At 38.0% G+C, this 21,011-nt stretch overlaps 1 non-coding gene across 1 annotated transcript; it reads left to right on the top strand.

The window, feature by feature from the left end:
• Window positions 1-5,093: 5,093 nt before the first annotated feature.
• LOC112738615 (small nucleolar RNA R71) lies at window positions 5,094-5,201 on the top strand. The gene has a single exon (XR_003169565.1). It is a non-coding gene; the product is annotated as a small nucleolar RNA R71 (small nucleolar RNA).
• Window positions 5,202-21,011: the final 15,810 nt, after the last annotated feature.

The raw sequence follows: 21,011 nt of genomic DNA, 5'->3' as shown, positions 1-21,011 counted from the left end.
CAGAATCCAACAGCATCTGCAGTCCTTTTTCAGCCTCTGAATCAAATTTTTGCTCAGGTCCCTCAATTTCAGCCAGAAAATACCTGAAATGACAGAAAAACACACAAACTCATAGTAAAGTCTAGAAGAGTGATTTTTATTTAAAAACTAATAAAAATATAATAAAAACTAATTAAAATATACTAAAAACATACTAAAAACAATGCCAAAAAGCGTATAAATTATCCGCTCATCACAACACCAAACTTAAATTGTTGCTTGTCCCCAAGCAACTGAAAATCAAATAGGATAAAAAGAAGAGAATATACAATGAATTCTAAAAACATCTATGAAGATCAGTATTAATTAGATGAGCGGGGCTTTTAGCTTTTTGCTTCTGAACAGTTTTGGCATCTCACTTTATCCTTTGAAGTTCAGAATGATTGGCTTCTATAGGAACTCAGAATCCAGATAGTGTTATTGATTCTCCTAGTTAAGTATGTTGATTCTTGAACACAGCTACTTTATGAGTCTTGGCCGTGACCCAAATCATTTTTTTTCCAGTATTACCACCGGATACATAAATGCCACAGACACATAACTGGGTGAACCTTTTAGATTGTGACTCAGCTTTGCTAGAGTCCCCAATTAGAGGTGTCCAGAGCTGTTAAGCATACTCTTTTTGCTTTTGGACCACGACTTTAACCGCTCAGTCTCAAGTTTTTACTTGACACCTTCACGCCACAAGCACATGGTTAGGGACAGCTTGGTTTAGCCGCTTAGGCCAGGATTTTATTCCTGTGGGCCCTCCTATCCACTGATGCTCAAAGCCTTGGATCCTTTTTATCACCCTTGCCTTTTGGTTTAAAGGGGTATTGGCTTTTTCTGCTTGCTTTTCTTTTTCTTTCTTCATTTTTTTTCTTTTTTCTTTTTTTTTCTTCTCTCTTTTTTTTTTGCAAGCTTTCTATTCACTGCTTTTTCTTGCTTCAAGAATCAATTTTATGATTTTTCAGATCATCAGATAACATTTCTCCTTTTCCCATCATTCTTTCATGAGCCAACAATTTTAACATTCATAAACAATCAAATTCAAAAATATGCACTGTTCAATCATTCATTCAGAAAAACAATAGTATTCCCACCACATCAAAATAACTAAACTGTTTTAAAATTCAAAATTCATGCACTTCTTTTTATTTTTCAATTAAAAATATTTTTCATTTAAGAAAGGTGATGGATTCATTTTCATAGCTTTAAGGCATAGACACTTAGACACTAATGATCATGTAATAAAGACACAAACATAAATAAACATAAAGCACAATTTTCGAAAAATAGAAAATAAAGAACAAGGAAATTAAAGAACGGGTCCACCTTAGTGATGGCGGCTTGTTCTTCCTCTTGAAGATCTTATGGAGTGCTTGAGCTCCTCAATGTCTCTTCCTTGCCTTTGTTGCTCCTCTCTCATGGTTCTTTGGTCTTCTCTAATTTCATGAAGGAGGATGGAATGCTCTTGGTGCTCCACCCTTAGTTGTCCCATATTGGAACTTAATTCTCCTAGGGAGTTGTTGATTTGCTCCCAATAATTTTGTGGAGGAAAATGCATCCCTTGAGGCATCTCAGGGATTTCATGATGAGGAGTTTCCTCATGCTCTTGTCCATGAGTGGGATCTCTTGTTTGCTCCATCCTTTTCTTAGTGATGGGCTTGTCCTCATCAATGAGAATGTCTCCCTCTATGTCAATTCCAACTAAATTGCAGAGGTGACAAATGAGGTGAGGGAAGGCTAACCTTGCCACAGTAGAGGAATTGTCCGCCACCTTGTAGAGTTCTTGGGATATAACCTCATGAACTTCTACTTCCTCTCTAATCATAATGCTATGAATCATGATAGTCCGGTCTATAGTAACTTCAGACCGGTTGCTAGTAGGAATGATTGAGCATTGGATGAACTCCAACCATTCCCTAGCCACGGGCTTGAGGTCATGCCTTCTTAGTTGAACCGGCTTCTCTCTTGAATCTCTCTTCTATTGAGCGCCCTCTTCAGAGATGTCTGAGGACTTGGTCCAACCTTTGATCAAAGTTGACCCTTCTAGTGTATGGGTGTGCATCTCCTTGCATCATGGGCAAGTTGAATGCCAAACTTACATTTTCCGGGCTAAAATCTAAGTAATTCCCCTGGACCATTGTAAGCCAATTCTTGGGGTTCGGGTTCACACTTTGATCATGGTTCTTGGTGATCCATGCATTGGCATAGAACTCTTGAACCATTAAGATTCTGATTTGTTGAATGGGGTTGGTGAGAACTTCCCAACCTCTTCTTCGGATCTCATGTCGGATCTCCGGATATTCACCCTTTTTGAGCTTGAAAGGGACCTCGGGGATCACCTTCTTCTTGGCCACAACTTCATAGAAGTGGTCATGATGCACCCTTGAGAGGAATCTCTCCATCTCCCATGACTCGGAGGTGGAAGCTTTTGCCTTCTCTTTCCTCTTTTTAGAGGTTTCTCTGGCCTTTGGTGCCATTAATAGTTATGGAGAAACAAAAAAAGCTTTAGCTTTTACCACACCAAATTTAGAAGGTTGCTCGTCCTTGAGCAAAATAAGAAAGAAGAGAGTAGAAGAAGAAGAAATAGAGGAGATGGAGGGGGCTTTGTGTTTCGGCCAAGTGGGAGAAGTAGTATTTAGGTTGGGTGAAAATGAAAGAGTGAAGATGAGTTTATATAAGAGTGGATAGGGGGGGCATGGTTCGATCATTGTGGGTGGGTTAGGGAAGGAAAGTGGTTTGAATTTGAATGGTGAGGTAGGTGGGGTTTTATGAAGGATGGATGTGAGTGGTGAAGAGAATGGTGGGATTTGATAGGTGAGGGGTTTTTGGGGAAGAGGTATTGAGGTAATCGGTGAATGGGTGAAGAAGAGAGAGAGAGGTGGGGTAGGTGGGGATCCTGTGGGGTCCACAGATCCTGAGGTGTCAAGGATTTCTCATCCTTGCACCATGTCGCGTGCAAAATGCCCCTTTCTGCTAATCCTGGTGTTAAACGCCAGGCTGCTGCCCATTTCTGGCGTTTAACGCCAGCTTCTTGCCCATTCCTGGCGTTAAACGCCAGTCTGGTGCCCATTTCTGGCGTTAAACGCCCAGAATAATGCCAGACTGAGCGTTTAACGCCCAGTCTGTTACCCTTACTGGCGTTTAAACGCCAGTAAGTTTCTCCTCCAGGGTGTTCTATTTTTCATTCTATTTTTCCTTCTGTTTTTGCTTTTTTCAATTGTTTTTGTGACTTCACATGATCATCAACCTACAGAAAACATAAAATAACAAAAGAAAATAGAAATTTAACATAGATAATTAAAGATTGGGTTGCCTCCCAACAAGCGCTTCTTTAATATCAATAGCTTGACAGTGGGCTCTCATGGAGCCCCACAGATGTTCAGAGCAATGTTGGACCCTCCCAACACCAAACTTAGAGTTTGAATGTTGGGGTTCAACACCAAACTTAAAGTTTGGTTGTGGCCTCCCAACACCAAACTTAGAGTTTGACTGTGGGGGCTCTGTTTGACTCTGTATTGAGAGAAGCTCTTCATGCTTCCTCTCCATGGTTACAGAGGGATATCCTTGAGCCTTGAACACAAGGGAGTCTTCATTCACTTGAATGATCAATTCTCCTCTGTTAACATCAATCACAGCTTTTGCTGTGGTTAGGAAGGGTCTGCCAAGGATGATGGATTCATCCATACACTTTCTAGTCTCTAGGATTTTGAAATCAGCAGGGATGTAGTGGTCTTCAACCTTTACCAAGACATCCTCTACAAGTCCATAAGCCTATTTCTTTGAATTGTCTGCCATCTCCAGTGAGATTCTTGCAGCTTGTACCTCAATGATCCCTAGCTTCTCCATTACAAAGAGAGGCATGAGGTTTATGCTTGACCCTAGGTCACACAGAGCTTTCTCAAAGGTCATGGTACCTATGGCACAAGGTATTGAGAACTTTCCAGGATCTTGTCTCTTTAGAGGTAATCTCTGCCTAGCCAAGTCATCTAGTTCTTTGATGAGCAAGGGGGGTTCTTCCTCCCAAGTCTCATTACCAAATAACTTGGCATTTAGCTTCATGATTGCTCCAAGATACTTAGCAACTTGCTCTTCAGTAATATCTTCATCCTCTTCAGAGGAAGAATACTCATTAGAGCTCATGAATGGCAGAAGTAAATTCATTGAAATCTCTATGGTCTTTGTGTGAGCCTCAGATTCCCATAGTTCCTCATCAGGGAATTCCATGGAGGCCAGTGGACGTCTATTGAGGTCTTCCTCAATGGAGATCACTGCCTCTTTTTCCTCTCCAGGTTTGGCCGTGTGGGTTGTGGTTATGGCCTTGCACTCTCTTTTTGGATTCTCTTTTGTATTGCTTGGGAGAGTACTAGGAGGGAGTTCAGTAATTTTCTTACTCAGCTGACCCACTTGTGCCTCCAAATTTCTAATGGAGGACCTTGTTTCAGTCATGAAATTTGAGTGGTTTTGATTAGATCAGAGACAATGGTTGCTAAGTCAGAGTGGGTTTGCTTAGAATTCTCTGTCTGTTGCTGAGAAGATGGTGGAAAAGGTTTGCCATTGCTAAACCTATTTCTTCCACCATTACTGTTGTTGAAACCTTGTTGAGGTCTCTGTTGATCCTTCCATGAGAGATTTGGATGATTTCTTCATGAAGGATTATAGGTGTTTGCATAGGGTTCTCCTATGTAATTCACCTCTTCCATTGCTGGGTTCTTAGGATCATAAGCTTCTTCTTCAGAGGAAGCTTCCTTAGTACTGCCTGTTGCTGCTTGCATTTTAGACAGACTCTGAGAAATCATATTGACTTGTTGGGTCAATATTTTATTCTGAGCCAATATGACATTCAGAGTATCAATCTCAAGAACTCCTTTCTTCTGAGTTGTCCCATTATTCACAGTATTCCTTTCAGAAGTGTACATGAATTGGTTATTTGCAACCATTTCAATGAGTTCCTGAGCTTCTGCTGGCGTCTTCTTCAGATGAAGAGATCCTCCAGCAGAGCTATCCAATGACATCTTGGATAGTTCAGACAGACCATCATAGAAAATACCTATGATGCTCCATTCAGAAAGCATGTCAGAAGGACACCTTCTGATCAATTGCTTGTATCTTTCCCATGCTTCATAGAGGGATTCTCCTTCCTTCTGTCTAAAGGTTTGGACTTCCACTCTAAGCTTGCTCAATTTTTGAGGTGGAAAGAACTTTGCCAAGAAGGCATTGACTAGCTTTTCCCAAGAGTTCAGGCTTTCTTTAGGTTGTGAGTCCAACCATATCCTAGCTCTGTCTCTTACAGCAAAAGGAAAGAGCATAAGTCTGTAGACTTCAGGGTCAACCCCATTGGTCTTGACAGTGTCATAGATTTGCAAGAATTCATCTAAGAACTGATGAGGATCTTCCAATGGAAGTCCATGAAACTTGAAATTCTGTTGCATTAGAGAAACTAATTAAGGCTTAAGCTCAAAGTTGTTTGCTCCAATGGCAGGGATTGAGATGCTTCTCCCATAGAAGTCGGGAGTAGGTGCAGTAAAGTCACCAAGAACCTTCCTTGCATTGTTGGCATTGTTGTTTTCGGCTGCCATGGTCTTTTCTTCCTTGAAAAGTTCTGTTAGGCCCTCTAGAGAGAATTGTGCTTTAGCTTCTCTTAGCTTTCTCTTCAAGGTCCTTTCAGGTTCAGGATCAGCTTGAACATGTATGCCTTTATCTTTGTTCCTGCTCTTATGAAAGAGAAGAGAATAAGAAAGTATGAAATCCTCTATGTTACAGTATAGAGATTCCTTGAGGTGTCAGAGGAAAATAAGAATAGAAGGAGAAGGTAGATAGAAGAGAATTTGAACTTATCAAGAAGGATAGAGTTCGAATTGTTGATAGTGGAGGAGTGTTAGTCCTTAAATAGCAGGATGTGAGAAGAGGGGAAGAATTTTCGAAATTAAAGTAAAAGATTTTGAAATAATTAAAAGAAATTTTGAAAATTTAATTGATGATTTTCGAAAACTAAAATTGGGAAAGAAATTAAGTGATTTTGAAAAAGATTTTGAAATTAGAAATTAAAAAGATATGATTGAAAATTAATTTTGAAAAAGATGTGATTGAAAAGATTTGATTGAGAAGATATGATTGAAAATCAAATTAAAAAGAGAAAGTTTTAAAATTAAATTTGATTACTTGACTAACAAGAAATTAGAAGATATGATTCTAGAATTAAAGCTTTTGATCCTTTCTTAATAGGCAAGTAACAACTAGAAAATCTTGAATTAAATTATTAATTGTAGTAAGGATTTTCGAAAATAGTAATAAATAAAAAAATTGAAAAGAAATTGATTTTGAAGAGATATGATTGAAAAGATATGATTTGAAAAATATTTGGTTTTGAAAAATTATGAAGATTTTAAAAAGATTTGAATTAAAAACAAAATCTTCCCACTAGTGTCCTTCTGGCGTTAAATGCCCAGAATGGCATCCATTCTGGCATTTAACGCCCAAAATCCTACCTTTTTGGGCGTTAAACGCCCAGCCAGGTACCCTGGCTGGCGTTTAAACGCCAGTTTTCCTTCTTCACTGGGCGTTTTGAACGCCCAACTTTTTCTGTTTAATTCCTCTGTTGAATATTCTGAATCTTCAATTCTCTGTATTATTGACTTGAAAAGACACAATTTTGAAAATATTTTTGAATTTTTAATGATGAGAAACAATAAAAATGCAACTAAGATCAAATAAACAATGCATGCAAGACACCAAACTTAAAAATTAGACACTAGACTCAAACAAGAGACATAAAAATATTTTTGATTTTATGATTTTATAAATTTTTTTGTGATTTTTCGAAAATTATATGGAAAAGAGAATAAAGAGATTCAAAACTTTTTAATAAGAATTCCAGGAATCATGCAATGTTAGTCTAAAGCTTCAGTTTAAAAAGATTAGACATGGCTGGCTAAGCTTCAGCAGGACATTACATTCAGCAGCTAAATTGATGAGAATCAATCAGCTTTTGTGATGATAAGAACATCATCTTGAAACTCTAGAATTCATTCTTAAAAATTCTGAAAAATAAAAAGAAAAGTACCTAATCTAAGCAACAAGATGAACCGTCAGTTGTCCAAACTTGAACAATCCCCGGCAATGGCGCCAAAAACTTGGGGCACGAAATTGTGATCATCAACAATGGCGCCAAAGGACTTGGAGCTCTTAAACATGAATCACACTTTGTCACAATTCCACACAACTAACCAGCAAGTGCACTGGGTCGTCCAAGTAATACCTTACGTGAGTAAGGGTTGATCCCACGGAGACTGTCGGCTTGAAGTAAGCTATGGTCACCTTGTAAATCTCAGTTAGGCGAATACAGATGGTGATGGAGAATTGATAATTAAAAGATAAATAAAACATAAAATAAAGATAGAGATACTTATGTAATTCTTTGGTTGGAATTTCAGATAAGCATATGAAGATGCTTTGTTCCTCCTGAACCTCTGCTTTCCTATTGCCTTCTTCCAATCATTCATAGTCCTTTCTATGGCAAGCTTTATGTTGGACATCACCGTTGTCAATGGCTACTTCCCGTCCTCTCAGTGAAAATATTCTACGCACGATGTCACCGCACGGCTAATCATCTGTCGGTTCTCGATCATGTTGGAATAGGATCCATTGATCCTTTTGCGTCTGTCACACGCCCAACAATCGCGAGTTTGAAGCTCGTCACAGTCATCCCTTCCCAGATCCTACTCAGAATACCACAGACAAGGTTTAGACGTTCCGGATCTCAGGAATGGCCGCCAATAATTCTAGCCCATACCACGAAGGTTCTAATCTTAGATTAGAAACCCAAGAGATACACATTCAAGCTTGTTTGCATGTAGAACGAAAGTGGTTGTCAGTCACGCGTTCATATGTGAGAATGGTGATGAGCGTCACATAATCATCACATTCATCATGTTCTTGGGTGCGAATGAATATCTTGGAGAAGAAATAGACTTGAGTTGAATAGAAAAACAATAGTACTTGTATTAATTCATGAAGAACAGCAGAGCTCTACACCTTAATCTATGGTGTGTAGAAACTCCACCGTTGAAAATACAAAAGTGATAATGGTGTAAGCATGGCCGAATGGCCAGCCTCCAAGGTCTAGGGACTAAACGTCCAAAGATGAAAATACAATAGTATAAGGTCCTATTTATAGAGAACTAGTAGCCTAGGGTTTACAGAAATAAGTAATTAATGCAGAAATCTTCTTCCAGGCCCACTTGGAGTGTGCTTGGGCTGAGCATTGAAATTTCCATGTGTAGAGACTTTTCTTGGAGTTAAACGCCAGCTTTTGTGCCAGTTTGGGCGTTTAACTCCAGCTTTTGTGCCAGTTCCGGCGTTAAACGCCAGAATTCTTGAGCTGACTTGGAACGCATGTTTGGGCCATCAAATCTCGATCAAAGTATGGACTACTATATATTGCTGAAAAGCCCAGGATGTCTACTTTCCAACGCAATTGAGAGCGCACAAATGGGGCTTCTGTAGCTCCAGAAAATCCACTTCGAGTGCAGAGAGGTCAGAATCCAACAGCATCTGTAGTCCTTTTTCAGCCTCTGAATAAGATTTTTGCTCAGGTCCCTCAATTTCAGCCAGAAAATACCTGAAATCACAGAAAAATACACAAACTCATAGTAACGTCCAGAAGAGTGATTTTTATTTAAAAACTAATAAAAATATAATAAAAACTAATTAAAATATACTAAAAATATACTAAAAATAATGCTAAAAAGCGTATAAATTATCCGCTCATCACACGTCATTCTTCTTCTAACAATCAACAAATATTTCGTGCATGCATACAATTATCATGAGGTATTTTCATAGGTTGTAATGGGCCTACGTCAAGGTAGGATGCATATTTGGTCAAGTGAACTTGAAATTTGAATCTTTGATCAACTTAAACTTCGCACCTAACCTATGACATCCTATACAATTTCAAAGCTAACCTAACTACCCATTTTTCACTTTTTCACACACTCATGCATTCTTTTCTTGATCACAACTCATATGCATTGATTATTATTGAGCTTCACTTGGGGCATTTTGTCCGCTTTTTATTACTTTTCTTTTCTTTTTCTTTTCTTTCTATTTTTTTCCTTTTTTTCTTTTGATATATACATATATTTTTTTTCTTTGTTTTTATTTTCTCATTTTTTTCTTTTTGCAATAAAGTATATACAAGAGCATCAATGCATATGATTTTACATTTAATCAACACATGAGCATGTACCCATTCCCAATATTTTCAATAGAAATACAAAACACACCTTTTCCCAACCAATGTCACAAGTTTTCCACACTTGAATGATACACACACACTAGCCTAAGCTAATCAAAGATCCAAATTGAGGACATTTATTATTTTTTGCTTTTAGGCTTGTAATGTGCTAAAATTAAAAACAAAGTGAGTTAATCGTAGGCTCAAAGTTAGCTAACAATGGAAGATAAAAGGTAAGGCTATTTGGGTGAGTGAGCTAAATGAAATGATGGCCTCAATCATATAAATATATGTCTACATAAAATAATGGACATAGAGAATCAAACAAATCAAATATTACAATCATAGAAAGAGAATAATGCACACAAGAAGGAAAATAAGTGGTTATAAGATGTAACCACACAATTAAGGCTCAAATCTCACAAGGTTGTGTTATTAGCTCAAAACATGTTCTACAATATATATAATTCAAGCAAGTTCTATGAAAAATTTTCACTCAAATCAATTGAGGTGCCCTATAGATAATTTTCTCGAAAAATTTCATTATTTTGACTAAGCTTATTATGTATAAATATACAAAAATAAGAAAACACGAGTAAAAATCCTAAAAACCTAAAATGAGATACAAAAGTACTGGAATTAGAAATTTGTCACCCAAAAGCAAAGATTGGTCGGACGATCTCCCCACACTTAAAAGTTTGCACCGTCCTAGGTGCATTTAAAGATGAGCAAGGGGGTACGGCGACTCTCCGGATTGCCACCTCCAGCTACTGGATCAACCAGTGCTGAGTGTTCTTTTTTTCTGCTTCCGTTTTTAGCTTAAAATGACTCATCCTGAAAATAGAAGACAGGATATTAAGAAAAGTAAGTGCAAAAGCAAGGAAGCATACATCGTTGGAATGAGGTAAATCACTAGAATGGAGTGAGTGACCCAATGTGTGACATTAATGAATATAAGTGTGTGGATCTATATTGCGCGGGGTTTAGAACACACACTAGCATAAAAAGCGATATCACAAGTGTACAAAAAAGGAGTATGCACTTCACGTATTTTAGTGTGCTTGGGATGCTTTAAACTCATAGGTTAAGATAAACAAACAAGCAATAAAGAGGCATGAAAGAATTCAAGCCAAAAACATATGGATGCATATGATCATAAAACACAATGCATTAAGATAAATGCAAAACATCCATCAAGACATTGCCTACTCAAGAAGAGGATTCAAATCACATGGTGGCCAAATCATGTAATTCAAAAGATTTAACAAGCTCTAAAGGCAATGTCATTCACTTGGTATTCACAAATGGAAAGCATAAAAGATTCAAAACCAAGTAGCAAAATATAACCTCAATAATAGAATCCAACAACAAATGACAAAAATGATTATGCTAAAATAGCATTCAATTAGTACTAAACAGCAATATATATTGAACGAAATCAATAATCTAACACTTATTATGAAAAATGGAAAATTAAACAAAATTTAAACCATCAAAATAGCTAACTAACCAAACTAACTAATGGTTTATGGTGTATGGTGGTGTTGGATGATGTATAGGAGAAGAGAAGAAGAAAGGAGAAGAAAAGAAATGGAAAGAGGATGAGAAAAGAAGAGGGATGAAATAAGGGCATGCACGCGTATACATTTGTCACGTGTTCGCGTCGATGGCTTATTTTGAGAGCGACGCGTACGCGTCGTGTACGCGTACGCATGAGTTGGCTTGCGCGAAAGGCACAATGTTCGCCCGATGCAGGCACAAATCTCGGGAGAATGGCTTGGAGGTAGAAAATTAGGATCCACGCGTACACGTAGGTGACGCATGCGTGTGGATTGGCGAAAAAACTTGGGTGACGCGTACGCGTGAGGCACGCGTACGCGTGGCTGGTGCTCTATTTTTCAAAATTTTTCTATTTTTTTGCACCAAACCAAGCATTCCAAACCTCCAAAAAGCTAGTAAAATGCCATAAAACCTTATTCAACACATTAAACTACCAACTAAACTCAACAACCCAATAAAAACATAAAATTAAGCTAATTACCAATATTTACAAAAGAGAAAAAGGAAAGATTTTACTATGGTGGGGTGTCTCCCACCTAGCACTTTTGTTTATTGTCCTTAAGTTGGACTTATAGGGAGCTCCTCTCAAGGTGGCTTGTGCTTAAATTCTTCTTGGAATTCCCACCAATGCTTGGTTCTCCATTGTGCCCCAAGATTTCTCATGAGTTGCACCAAGTTTTGATGGAGTTCTTCACAAGCTTGGGGCTCCCAAAGGCGATCTTCTTCTTGTAATCCGGGATCCCACACTTTATTTTCACACCCGTCTCGAAGTTGATTATCATTGTTGGTCCATCCAGGTGGCAAGTAAGATGAATTCTCCATGAAGTGACCAAACATCCTTCTAGACCCACCTAATTGAGCACTATTCCAACCTTTATATTTCATGTTTGATGTATCAACCATAATGAGCCTTGATTTGCAACAACAACCACGAAACGTCTTTCTCTTACGCTTTATCCCGCAAAGTGTCCTAAGTTGACCATCAGTTTCAAGCAAGCCATATTCAAGTGGGATAATGAAGCTAATATAAATGAATTTTACCCACTCAAATGAAGGAGTAGATGGCAACATAGGCAAAGAAGCTTCTAAGGGTCTTGACAAAGCGTATCCCGTCCCCCCTTTTCTAAGGACTTCCACCTCTTCACAATTTTCTTAATCTCAATCCTTTGTTCAACAATTTTATCTAACTCTTCTCCCTTACTCAAATCATAAATGGGAGGGTGAGAGAATGTTACCTCAACATTACTTTCTATTTCATCGGAAGAAGGTTCTTCAAGTTCAAAGGATTCAGCACCACTAGAATTTGATGCTTGATCTTCAAATCCAAGGGAACTCAATTCTTGCTCTCTCCCATCAAATTCTTCATATGGAATATGCTTTGGAAGATGTGCACTTTCTTCCTTAGCATCAAGTTCAATCTTCTTGGAGGTATCTTCCTTAAATCTAGGTTCCCATGGAGGTTCCACATCTCCTAAGTCTTTAACCACTTCTTCCTTGTATTCATCAATCATAGGTTTCTCCATTTGTTCTAATACAAAGCAACATTCTGTATTCTCTATCGGAGTTTTCAATCTCTCTTTCATGCTGGGCTCTTGAGGGTTCAAGCATTGGGAGGCTAATCGGTTTGCTACCTCATCTAAGGCGGCCGTGAATTGTAACACCTCCCTTTGCATTTTTTCTTGCCCTTGACATAGCAAAGTGAGATAAACATCCATTGGGGCTTGGGGTAGATAGGAGGATTCATCATTTTAGAGGAAGGGTTCATAATAGGAAGGTGGTTCTTTTTGGTAAGGTTGTGATGGTTCAACACTCTCCAATTTTTTCACTTATTGCACAACACACTCCGTGGTTGCTTGAAGTTGATCCATTGCTTCCTTGAGACGATCCCTTGGCTCTTGTTCCACTTGGATAACATGATTAGGATTATATGGCTCTTGGATCGATGGACATGAATATTCCCCCATGGAAAGTTGTGGTGGGAATAGAATTTATCTTGTGGTTGAAAACTTTCATACATTGGAGGTGGTTCATCTTGGTAATAGTATGGAGGAGGTGGTTCTTGGAAGTATTGTGGTTGAGATGGTGGTGGTTCAATATGTGGTTCATATGGCTCAAAAGGTGGTTGGTATGGCAGATATGAATTAGGGTCATACGAAGGTGGTTGGTGAAAAGGGGCTTGTGAGTATGGTTGAGGGTTATGTTGAGGGTATGGCTAATAAGCATATGGTGGTGGTTATTGAAAGTCACAAGGAGATTCACCATAGCCATTAGATTGATATGCATCATAGAATGGCTCTTGTTCATACTGCATTGGTGGGGGTTGTTGCCATGAGGATTGATCATATACATATGCCTCCTTCCACCTTTGATTGTCCCATCCTTGATACAAATCCTCATTGTAGCCCTCATTTCCTACAACATAGTTGGAACCAAACTCATAGCCAAAGTGAGAATTCATAGTAGCAAGAGAAAATAGAAACACAAGCTAGCGGCATTTTGATGAATGGATTTTTATGTGGTTTAGAATTTCACAAATGAAATCTCGTTGCAAGTTTAGTTTCTAAACCAACAATAATCCTTTCATACAAAGATTTGGTTGTCACAAGTAACAAACCCCTATAAAAATAACCGAAGTATTCAAACCTCGGGTCGTTCTCCCTAGGAATTGCAATAAAGTGTTCTTGTTATTGGTTATGAAGTATGTTTTGGGGTTTTTGAATTAAGAGACAAGAAATGTAAATGGCAAAGGAAATAAACTAACAACTAGAAAAGCTCTTGTCAAGGTATGAGAATTAGAAGTCCTATCCTAGTTATCCTTATCAATTGTGATGAGAATTGTACATTACTCCCACTTAGTTAACCTCTAACTATGAAGGAAAGTCAAGTGGATGAATTACCTTGATTCCACAAGTCCTAGCCTAATAATAATGAAAGACTAGCTTTAGTAGCATTCAAGTCAATTAACAACTTCTAATTATCAATCAACAAAGGAGTTTGATAACTCAAGAGTCACCAATTACTCAACCAAAGCCAAGAGGAACAAAATCTAACTCATACCTAAAAGAGGCATTTCATCAAACACATAAAAGGCAATAAAGGTAAATGATGCACCACTATTTCGTGGTACATTTTGTACTAAATTGAGTGGACTTTATCCACTAAACTCACACTTATTCATATAATTCGCATGTTTTATATTTTCCTTCCTAATTCTGTGCTATGATTGAAAACATGCTTCTTTGCCCTTAAATTACTAATTTTACTCTCTTATTACCATTCGATGCCGGAATATGTGTGTTAAGTGTTTTCAGGGTTTACAAGGCAGGAATGGCCTAGAGGATAGAAAGGAAGCATGCAAAAGTGGAAGGAATACAAGAAATTGAAGGAATTACTAAGCTGTCAAGCCTGACCTCTTCGTACTAAATTGACCATAACTTGAGCTACAAAGGTCCAAATGAGGAGGTTCCAGTTGCATTGGAAAGCTCACATCTGGGGCTTTGAAATGATATATAAATTGCCATAGTTGCCATGCTGTTAGGCGACGCGCACTCGTGGATCATGCGTACGCGTGACCTTGCGAAAGTTCAATCAACGCGTACGCATGGGCGACGTATACGCGTGACAGAGCCACGTGCTGGACGTATCAGAATTCACTGGGGGCGATTTCTGGGCTATTTTTAGCCCAGTTTTGAGCCCGAAAAACACATATTAAAGGCTGCAGAGAGGGGGAATCACATTCATTCATTCATACAACATTCATTCACATAATTTTAGGTTTTAAATGTAGTTTTCTAGAGAGAGAGGCTCTCTCCTCGCTCTAGGTTTTAGGATTTTAGGTTTAGCTTTTCTTAATTTTAGATTCCACTTTGCTTTAATTTAGTTTTCTTCTACTCTTATTTGTTCTAGTCCTTTAGTTTATCTATTTCTCTCGTTGGTTTATTTATCTTCCCAATTTAGTTTATGAATTCCCATGTTAGGTTTAATTCTCAATTTAATGCAATTTGAGGTATTTCATATTTATTGCTTCTTCTATTAATTGTTATCATTGATGCTTGCAATTGTTGGTTTTAGGTTTTACATTAGCTATTACTTTTCCATGTTTTTATGTATGCTTTCCAAGTGTTTGATAAAATGCTTGGGAGGGTTTTAAGTTAGCTTTTTATGTCCTTTTAGCTTTGGTTGAGTAATTGGAGACTCTTGAGTTATCAAACTCCTTTGTTGATTGATAACTGAAAGTTGCTGGTTGATTTGGATCCCTCTAAAGCTAGTCTTTCCTTAGGAGTTGACTAGGACTTGAGGAATCAAATTGATTCATCCACTTGACTTTTCTTCATAGTTAGAGGTTAACTAAGTGGGAGCAACGAACAATTCTCATCACAATTGATAAGGATAACTAGGATAGGACGTCTAGTTCTCATACCTTGCCAAGAGTTTTCTTAGTTATTAATTTCATTGTTGCCATTTTATTTTCTTGTTCCTTATTTCAAAAACCAAAAAAAAAAAGATACTTTTCCATAACCAATAATAAACCATACTTCCCTACAATTCCTTGAGAGATGACCCGAGGTTTAAATACTTCGGTTATTATTTTTATTGGGTTTGCTTAAGTGACAACCAAACTTTTGTATGAAAGGATTCTTTGTTGATTTAGAAACTATACTTGCAACGAGGACTTATTTGTGAAATTCTAAACCGTCAAGAATTCGTTCATCAAAATGGCGACGTTGCCGGGGAATTGCAAATGTGTGCCTTATTATTGGTTATTGTAAATATTTGCTTTTTGCTTGTTTGTTAGTTTTTGATAGTTTTTAAGACTTAGTTGCTTATTTTTATTAGTTTTTATTTTTTTTATTTGCTACTATGAATTCTCATCACTTTGGCTATGAGTTTGGTCATAATTATGTTGTAGGGAATGGAAGCTACAATGAGAACATGCATCAAGGTCGGGACAATCATAGATGGGAGGGGCCACAAGGATTTGATTAACCCTCTTGGCAACAACCCCCTCCAACTTACTATGAGCAAGAGTCATTCCAAGGTGCATACCAAGACAATGGATATGGTGAACCCCCTTGTAGTTACCAACAAGTCCCACCATATACCTATGAGCCACCTCCTCCACATAGCTTTGAACCACCACATTTACAAGCCACCTACTACCAAACACCCTCATATGATCCTAACCCTTATCCACCATACTAACCACCTTATGAGCCATATGAACCATATATAGAATCACCCCAGTTTCAACCCAACTACTTCCAAGAACCACCTCCTCCATACACACCTTGTCCATATCCACCAACCCAAGAGGCATATGATCCTAATTATGCAATCCAAGCGGAACAAGAGTCAAGGGATCGTCTCAAGAAAACACTGGATTAATTTCAAGCAAACCTTCATCAATTGGAGCAAGTGGGAAACCAAAAAGCACACGAAGCTCTCATGGTTAAAGAATCTCAACTTGAGAACAAGGGATTGAAGTGTGTTGTGCAACAAGTAGAAAAGATGGAGAGTGTTGAACCGCCACATCCTTGTTATGATGAACCACCCTCCTATCATGAACCTTTCCTCCCAAATAATGAACCTTCATATCCACTCCAATCTTCAATGAATGACACTCTAAGTGTTCTTCTTCAAGGGAAAAGAGAGATGCAAAGGACTACACAAGAGTTCATAGCTACCTTGACCGAGGTAGTAGGTAATTTAGCCTCTCTGCACTTCGATACTCAAAGCACTCCCATGGCTACATGTGGAGAACCAATAGAAGAGTGTAGCATGAAGGAAACACTAGAAACTCCGGGGGATAATGAGGAACGTGGCTTTGTATTGGAACAAGTGGAGGAAGCCATAATAGTTGAAGAGGAAGAAATGGTTGAAGACTTAGGAGATGCTAAACCTCCATGGGAAACTAGAGTTGCAGAGTATTTCTCTAAGAAGATTGAAATTGATATCAAGAAGGCCAGTGCACAACCTCCATGGCATATTCCTTATGAAGATTTGGATGGGATAGATCAAGAAGCAAGTTCCCTTGGTGATGAAGATCATGAATTAAGTCCTCCTAGTAATGAATCTACATCCGCAAATGAACTCCTTGAATATGAAGACCCTTCCCTAATTGAGTCTGAGAATGATGTGGAAGTGGAAGTCCTTCAAAAAGGGTGGACGGGAGTTGAGTACGCTTTGTCAAGAACATTGGAGACTCCTCTACCTAGGTGGCCATCTACTCCTTCATTTGAGTGGGTAAGACTTATCTCTATTCGCTTTACTGTCCCACTTGAATATGGTATTCTTGAAACGGATGGCCAACTTAGGATGCTTTGTGTCATTAAGCGTAAAAGAAGGATGTTTAGCGGTTGGAGTTGCAAATCAAGGCTCATCAAGGTCGATATTGCAAGAACTAGATGCAAGGTTGGAACTAGTGAACATTTAGTTGTTTCTAAGAGAAGAGTTTGGTATTGCATTGAGAATTCGGACTGCTTGCCACCGGTTGGGACAATGGTGATCCACTTCAAGATGGGTGTAGGAACAAGATTTGGGATCCAGGCATACAAGAGGATCAACTTTGGGAGCTCAAAGCTTGTGAAGAACTCCATCAAGACTTGGGGAATTTACTTGGAATTGATAGAGCTTATTGGAAGTCCAAGCGTTGGTGGCAGTTTCAAGATGAGTTGAAGCACAAGCCACCATGACAAGGAGCTCACAGAATGTCCAACTTAAGGATAATAACTAAAAGTGCTAGGTGGGAGACAATCCACCATGGTGCAATCTTTCATTTTTATTCTTAGCTTTATTTTATTTTCTTTTTATCAGTGTTCATTCATAATTTCTGCATCAACACCTGCATTATGCATAAAAAAAAACTGCGAACAACGCGTGAGCGTATATGATGCGCACGCGTCTCATGCAAGTTCACAGTATAAATAAATGGGACAGAGAGTTGCTATGGAGACGCGCGGGAGGGGTGCGTGGAGCACAAGCCACTCAACGCGTACGGGTAAGGCACACGTATGCGTCCCCTGCTAATTTTTCAATCCATGCATAAGCGTCAGCGACGCGTACGCGTGGGCATGAAAATCGCCGTCAATAGCAAATTGAACAGAGAGTTGGGCTGCCACTGTGCTGGAATCGCGCGAGCAGTCATGCATATGCGTGACCGACGCTCACGCGTCAGTGTGCAATTTTGGCCACCCTCGCGTACGCGTGATGATCGGATTTTTGTGTGGTCTAGAATTCACAATTGAAGTCTCGTTGTAAAGTATAGCTTCTAAACCAACAATAATCCTTTCATACAAAAATTTGGTTGTCACAAGTAACAAACCCCTAAATTTATAAATCGAAGTATTGAACCTCGGGTCGTTCTCCCTAGGAATTGCAAACAAGTGTTCTTGTTATTGGTTATGAGTTGTATATTTTGGGGTTTTGGGATAAGAAACATGACAAGTAAATGGAAATGAAATTCAAATAACAAAAGGTCTTGGCAAGGTTTGGTGGTCAAGGATCTCTATCCCTATCACTAACCACAACATGAGAATTGGCAAGGATCAACCCCATTAAGTCATCCTCTAACTAATAAAGGAAAGTCAAATGAGCTATGTCAATCCAAGTCCATAAGTCCTAGTTCTCCACCAATTCAATTAGTGAGATCTAGAGTTAACGGCTCCCAATCGTCAATCACTTAGACATTAGTAACTCAAGAGTTCCTAAGTTACCTCCCCAAGCCAAGAGCATTAAAATCTACTCTAACATCTTCTCAAGCATTTTGACAAACACTTGGAAGGAAAAAGAAAAAAGCATAGTAAATCAACAACAACTAATTGCAAAGAATTAACAACAACAACTAAAAGAAGCACAATTATTATGAATTACCTCAACTTGAATTGAAAGAATAGAGAAAGAACAAGAGTAGATCTACAACAAAATATAGAAGCAACATAAAGGAAATTACAACAAAAGAATAGAAGAAGATGATTGCAACAACAAAGGATTAAGAAGCAAAAGTAGAAGGAAGCATGAATAAAAACCTAGATCTAAGAACTAATCCTAATCCTAATCCTAATTCCTAATCCTAGAGAGAAGTGAGAGCTTCTCTCTCTAAAAACTAACTTTCCCTCCAAAACTAATGATCAAAAGTATGTTAATTCCCCTTCAATCTTTGGCTTAAATAGCATCAGAAATGAGTTGGATTGGGCCCACAAGGCTTCTAAAATCGCTGGCCACGAGTTGCATTAAGTGAATTATGTGCAACCATCGGCGCGTATGCGTACCGTGCATGTGCGCGCCCCTGCCTGCAATGCAACTATGAAAATCTTATATCATTTCGAAGTCCTGGATGTTAGCTTTCCAACGCAGCTAGAACCGCATCATTTGGACCTCTGTAGCTCAAGTTATGGTCGATTAAGTGCGAAGAGGTCGGCTTGATAGCTTTTGCGATTCCTTCATTTCTTCATGAGTTCTCCATTTTTACATGCTTTTCCTTCATTCCCTTGATCCAATCTTTGCCTCCTAAATCTGAAATCACTTAACAAACATATCAAGGCATCTAATGGAATCAAGGTAAATTAGATTTAGCTATTCTAAGTCCTAAAAAGCATGTTTTCACTCTTAAGCACAATTAAATGAGAAGTTATAAAACCATGCTATTTCATTGAATAAATGTGAGGAAAAGATGATAAAACCCTCTAAATTCAATACAAGATAAACCTTACAAATGGGGTTTATCAACCTCCCCACACTTAAACCAAGCATGTCCTCATGCTTAAACCAAGAGAAAGCAAAGGGTATCAACATTTATTCAATGTAAACTAAACTATATGCAACCTATCTAAATGAATGCAACTAAATGCAAAATGAGTCTACCTACTTGGTTAAAAATAAATCAATCCTCCAAGAGCATGTATAAACGGGTAGGGCTAACATCCTATAACGATTCATGAATCCTACCAATTCAAATATCAAGATGAAGTTCAAGTAGTCTTGCAAGAAGAAAGCTCATGAAAGCCGGGAATCACGGAATTGAGCATCGAACCCTTACTGGAAGTGTTTGCACTCTAGTCGCTCAAGTGTATAGGGTCGATTCACTCAATTCTCTCCTAATCAGGCTTTCCAAGATTTGTTTTTCATCTAACAATCAACAATTATTCAATACAAGCATACATTCATTATGAGGTCTTTTCATAGGTTGTAATGGGGTTAGGGTCAAGGTAGGATCATATATGGTTGAGTGAGCTAAAAATTTGAATCTTTGATCAACTTAGACTTCCCACCTAACCTATGACAACCTATACAATTCAAAGCTAACCTAACTACCCATTCTTCACTTTTTCACATACTCATGCAATTTCTTTTTTCCATTTTACAACACATATGCATTGATTATTATTGAGCTTCACTTCGGGACATTTTGTCCCCTTTTTTTATTGTTTTTCTTCTTTTTCTTTCTTTTTTTTCTTTTTTTTTTCTTTTCTTTTCTTTTTCAGATTTATATTTTTTTTTCTTTTTTTCCTTTTTCTTTTGTTTTTCTCATTTTTTTCTTTCTTTCAAGCTACATACAAGAACATCAATGCATAAGGTCTATACATTTAATCAATACATGAGCATACACCCAATTCCCAAATACAGAAATACAAAACACCCTTTTATCCCAATCAATGTTCCCAAATCTCCCCAAACTTGAATAATGAACACTCTCACTAGCCTAAGCTAATCAAAGATCCAAACAAGGGACTTTTATTGTTTTTCGCTTTAGGCTTGTAATGTGCTAAAATAAAGAACAATTGGGTTAAGCGTAGGCTCAAAATTGGTTAACAATAGAGAGTAAAAGGTAGGCTATTTAGGTAAGTGAGCTAATGAAATAATGGCCTCAATCATATAAATGCATGAATACACAAAATAATGGACATATAGATTCAAACAAATCAAAGATTACAATCATAGAAAGAGAACAATTGCACACAAGAAGGAAAAATAAGTGGTTATAAGATGTAACCACACCATTAGGCTCAAATCTCACATGCTTGTGTTCTTAGCTCAAAAATCATGTTCCAAAATAAATTCTTTCAAGCAAGTTCAACACAATTTTTTTTTTCAAATTGGTAGGTGCCCTAAAATTATAATTTCTTGGAAGGAAATCATTACCCTAATCAAGTAGTCCTAATAATAAAAAGAAGTGGCAAAAATATGTACAAAT

This window comes from Arachis hypogaea, chromosome 13 (genome assembly GCF_003086295.3).
Source record: "Arachis hypogaea cultivar Tifrunner chromosome 13, arahy.Tifrunner.gnm2.J5K5, whole genome shotgun sequence".
Lineage (NCBI taxonomy): Eukaryota > Viridiplantae > Streptophyta > Magnoliopsida > Fabales > Fabaceae > Arachis > Arachis hypogaea.
Note: the sequence above shows the minus strand (reverse complement) of the source record. Positions and strands in the feature narration are given on the sequence as shown.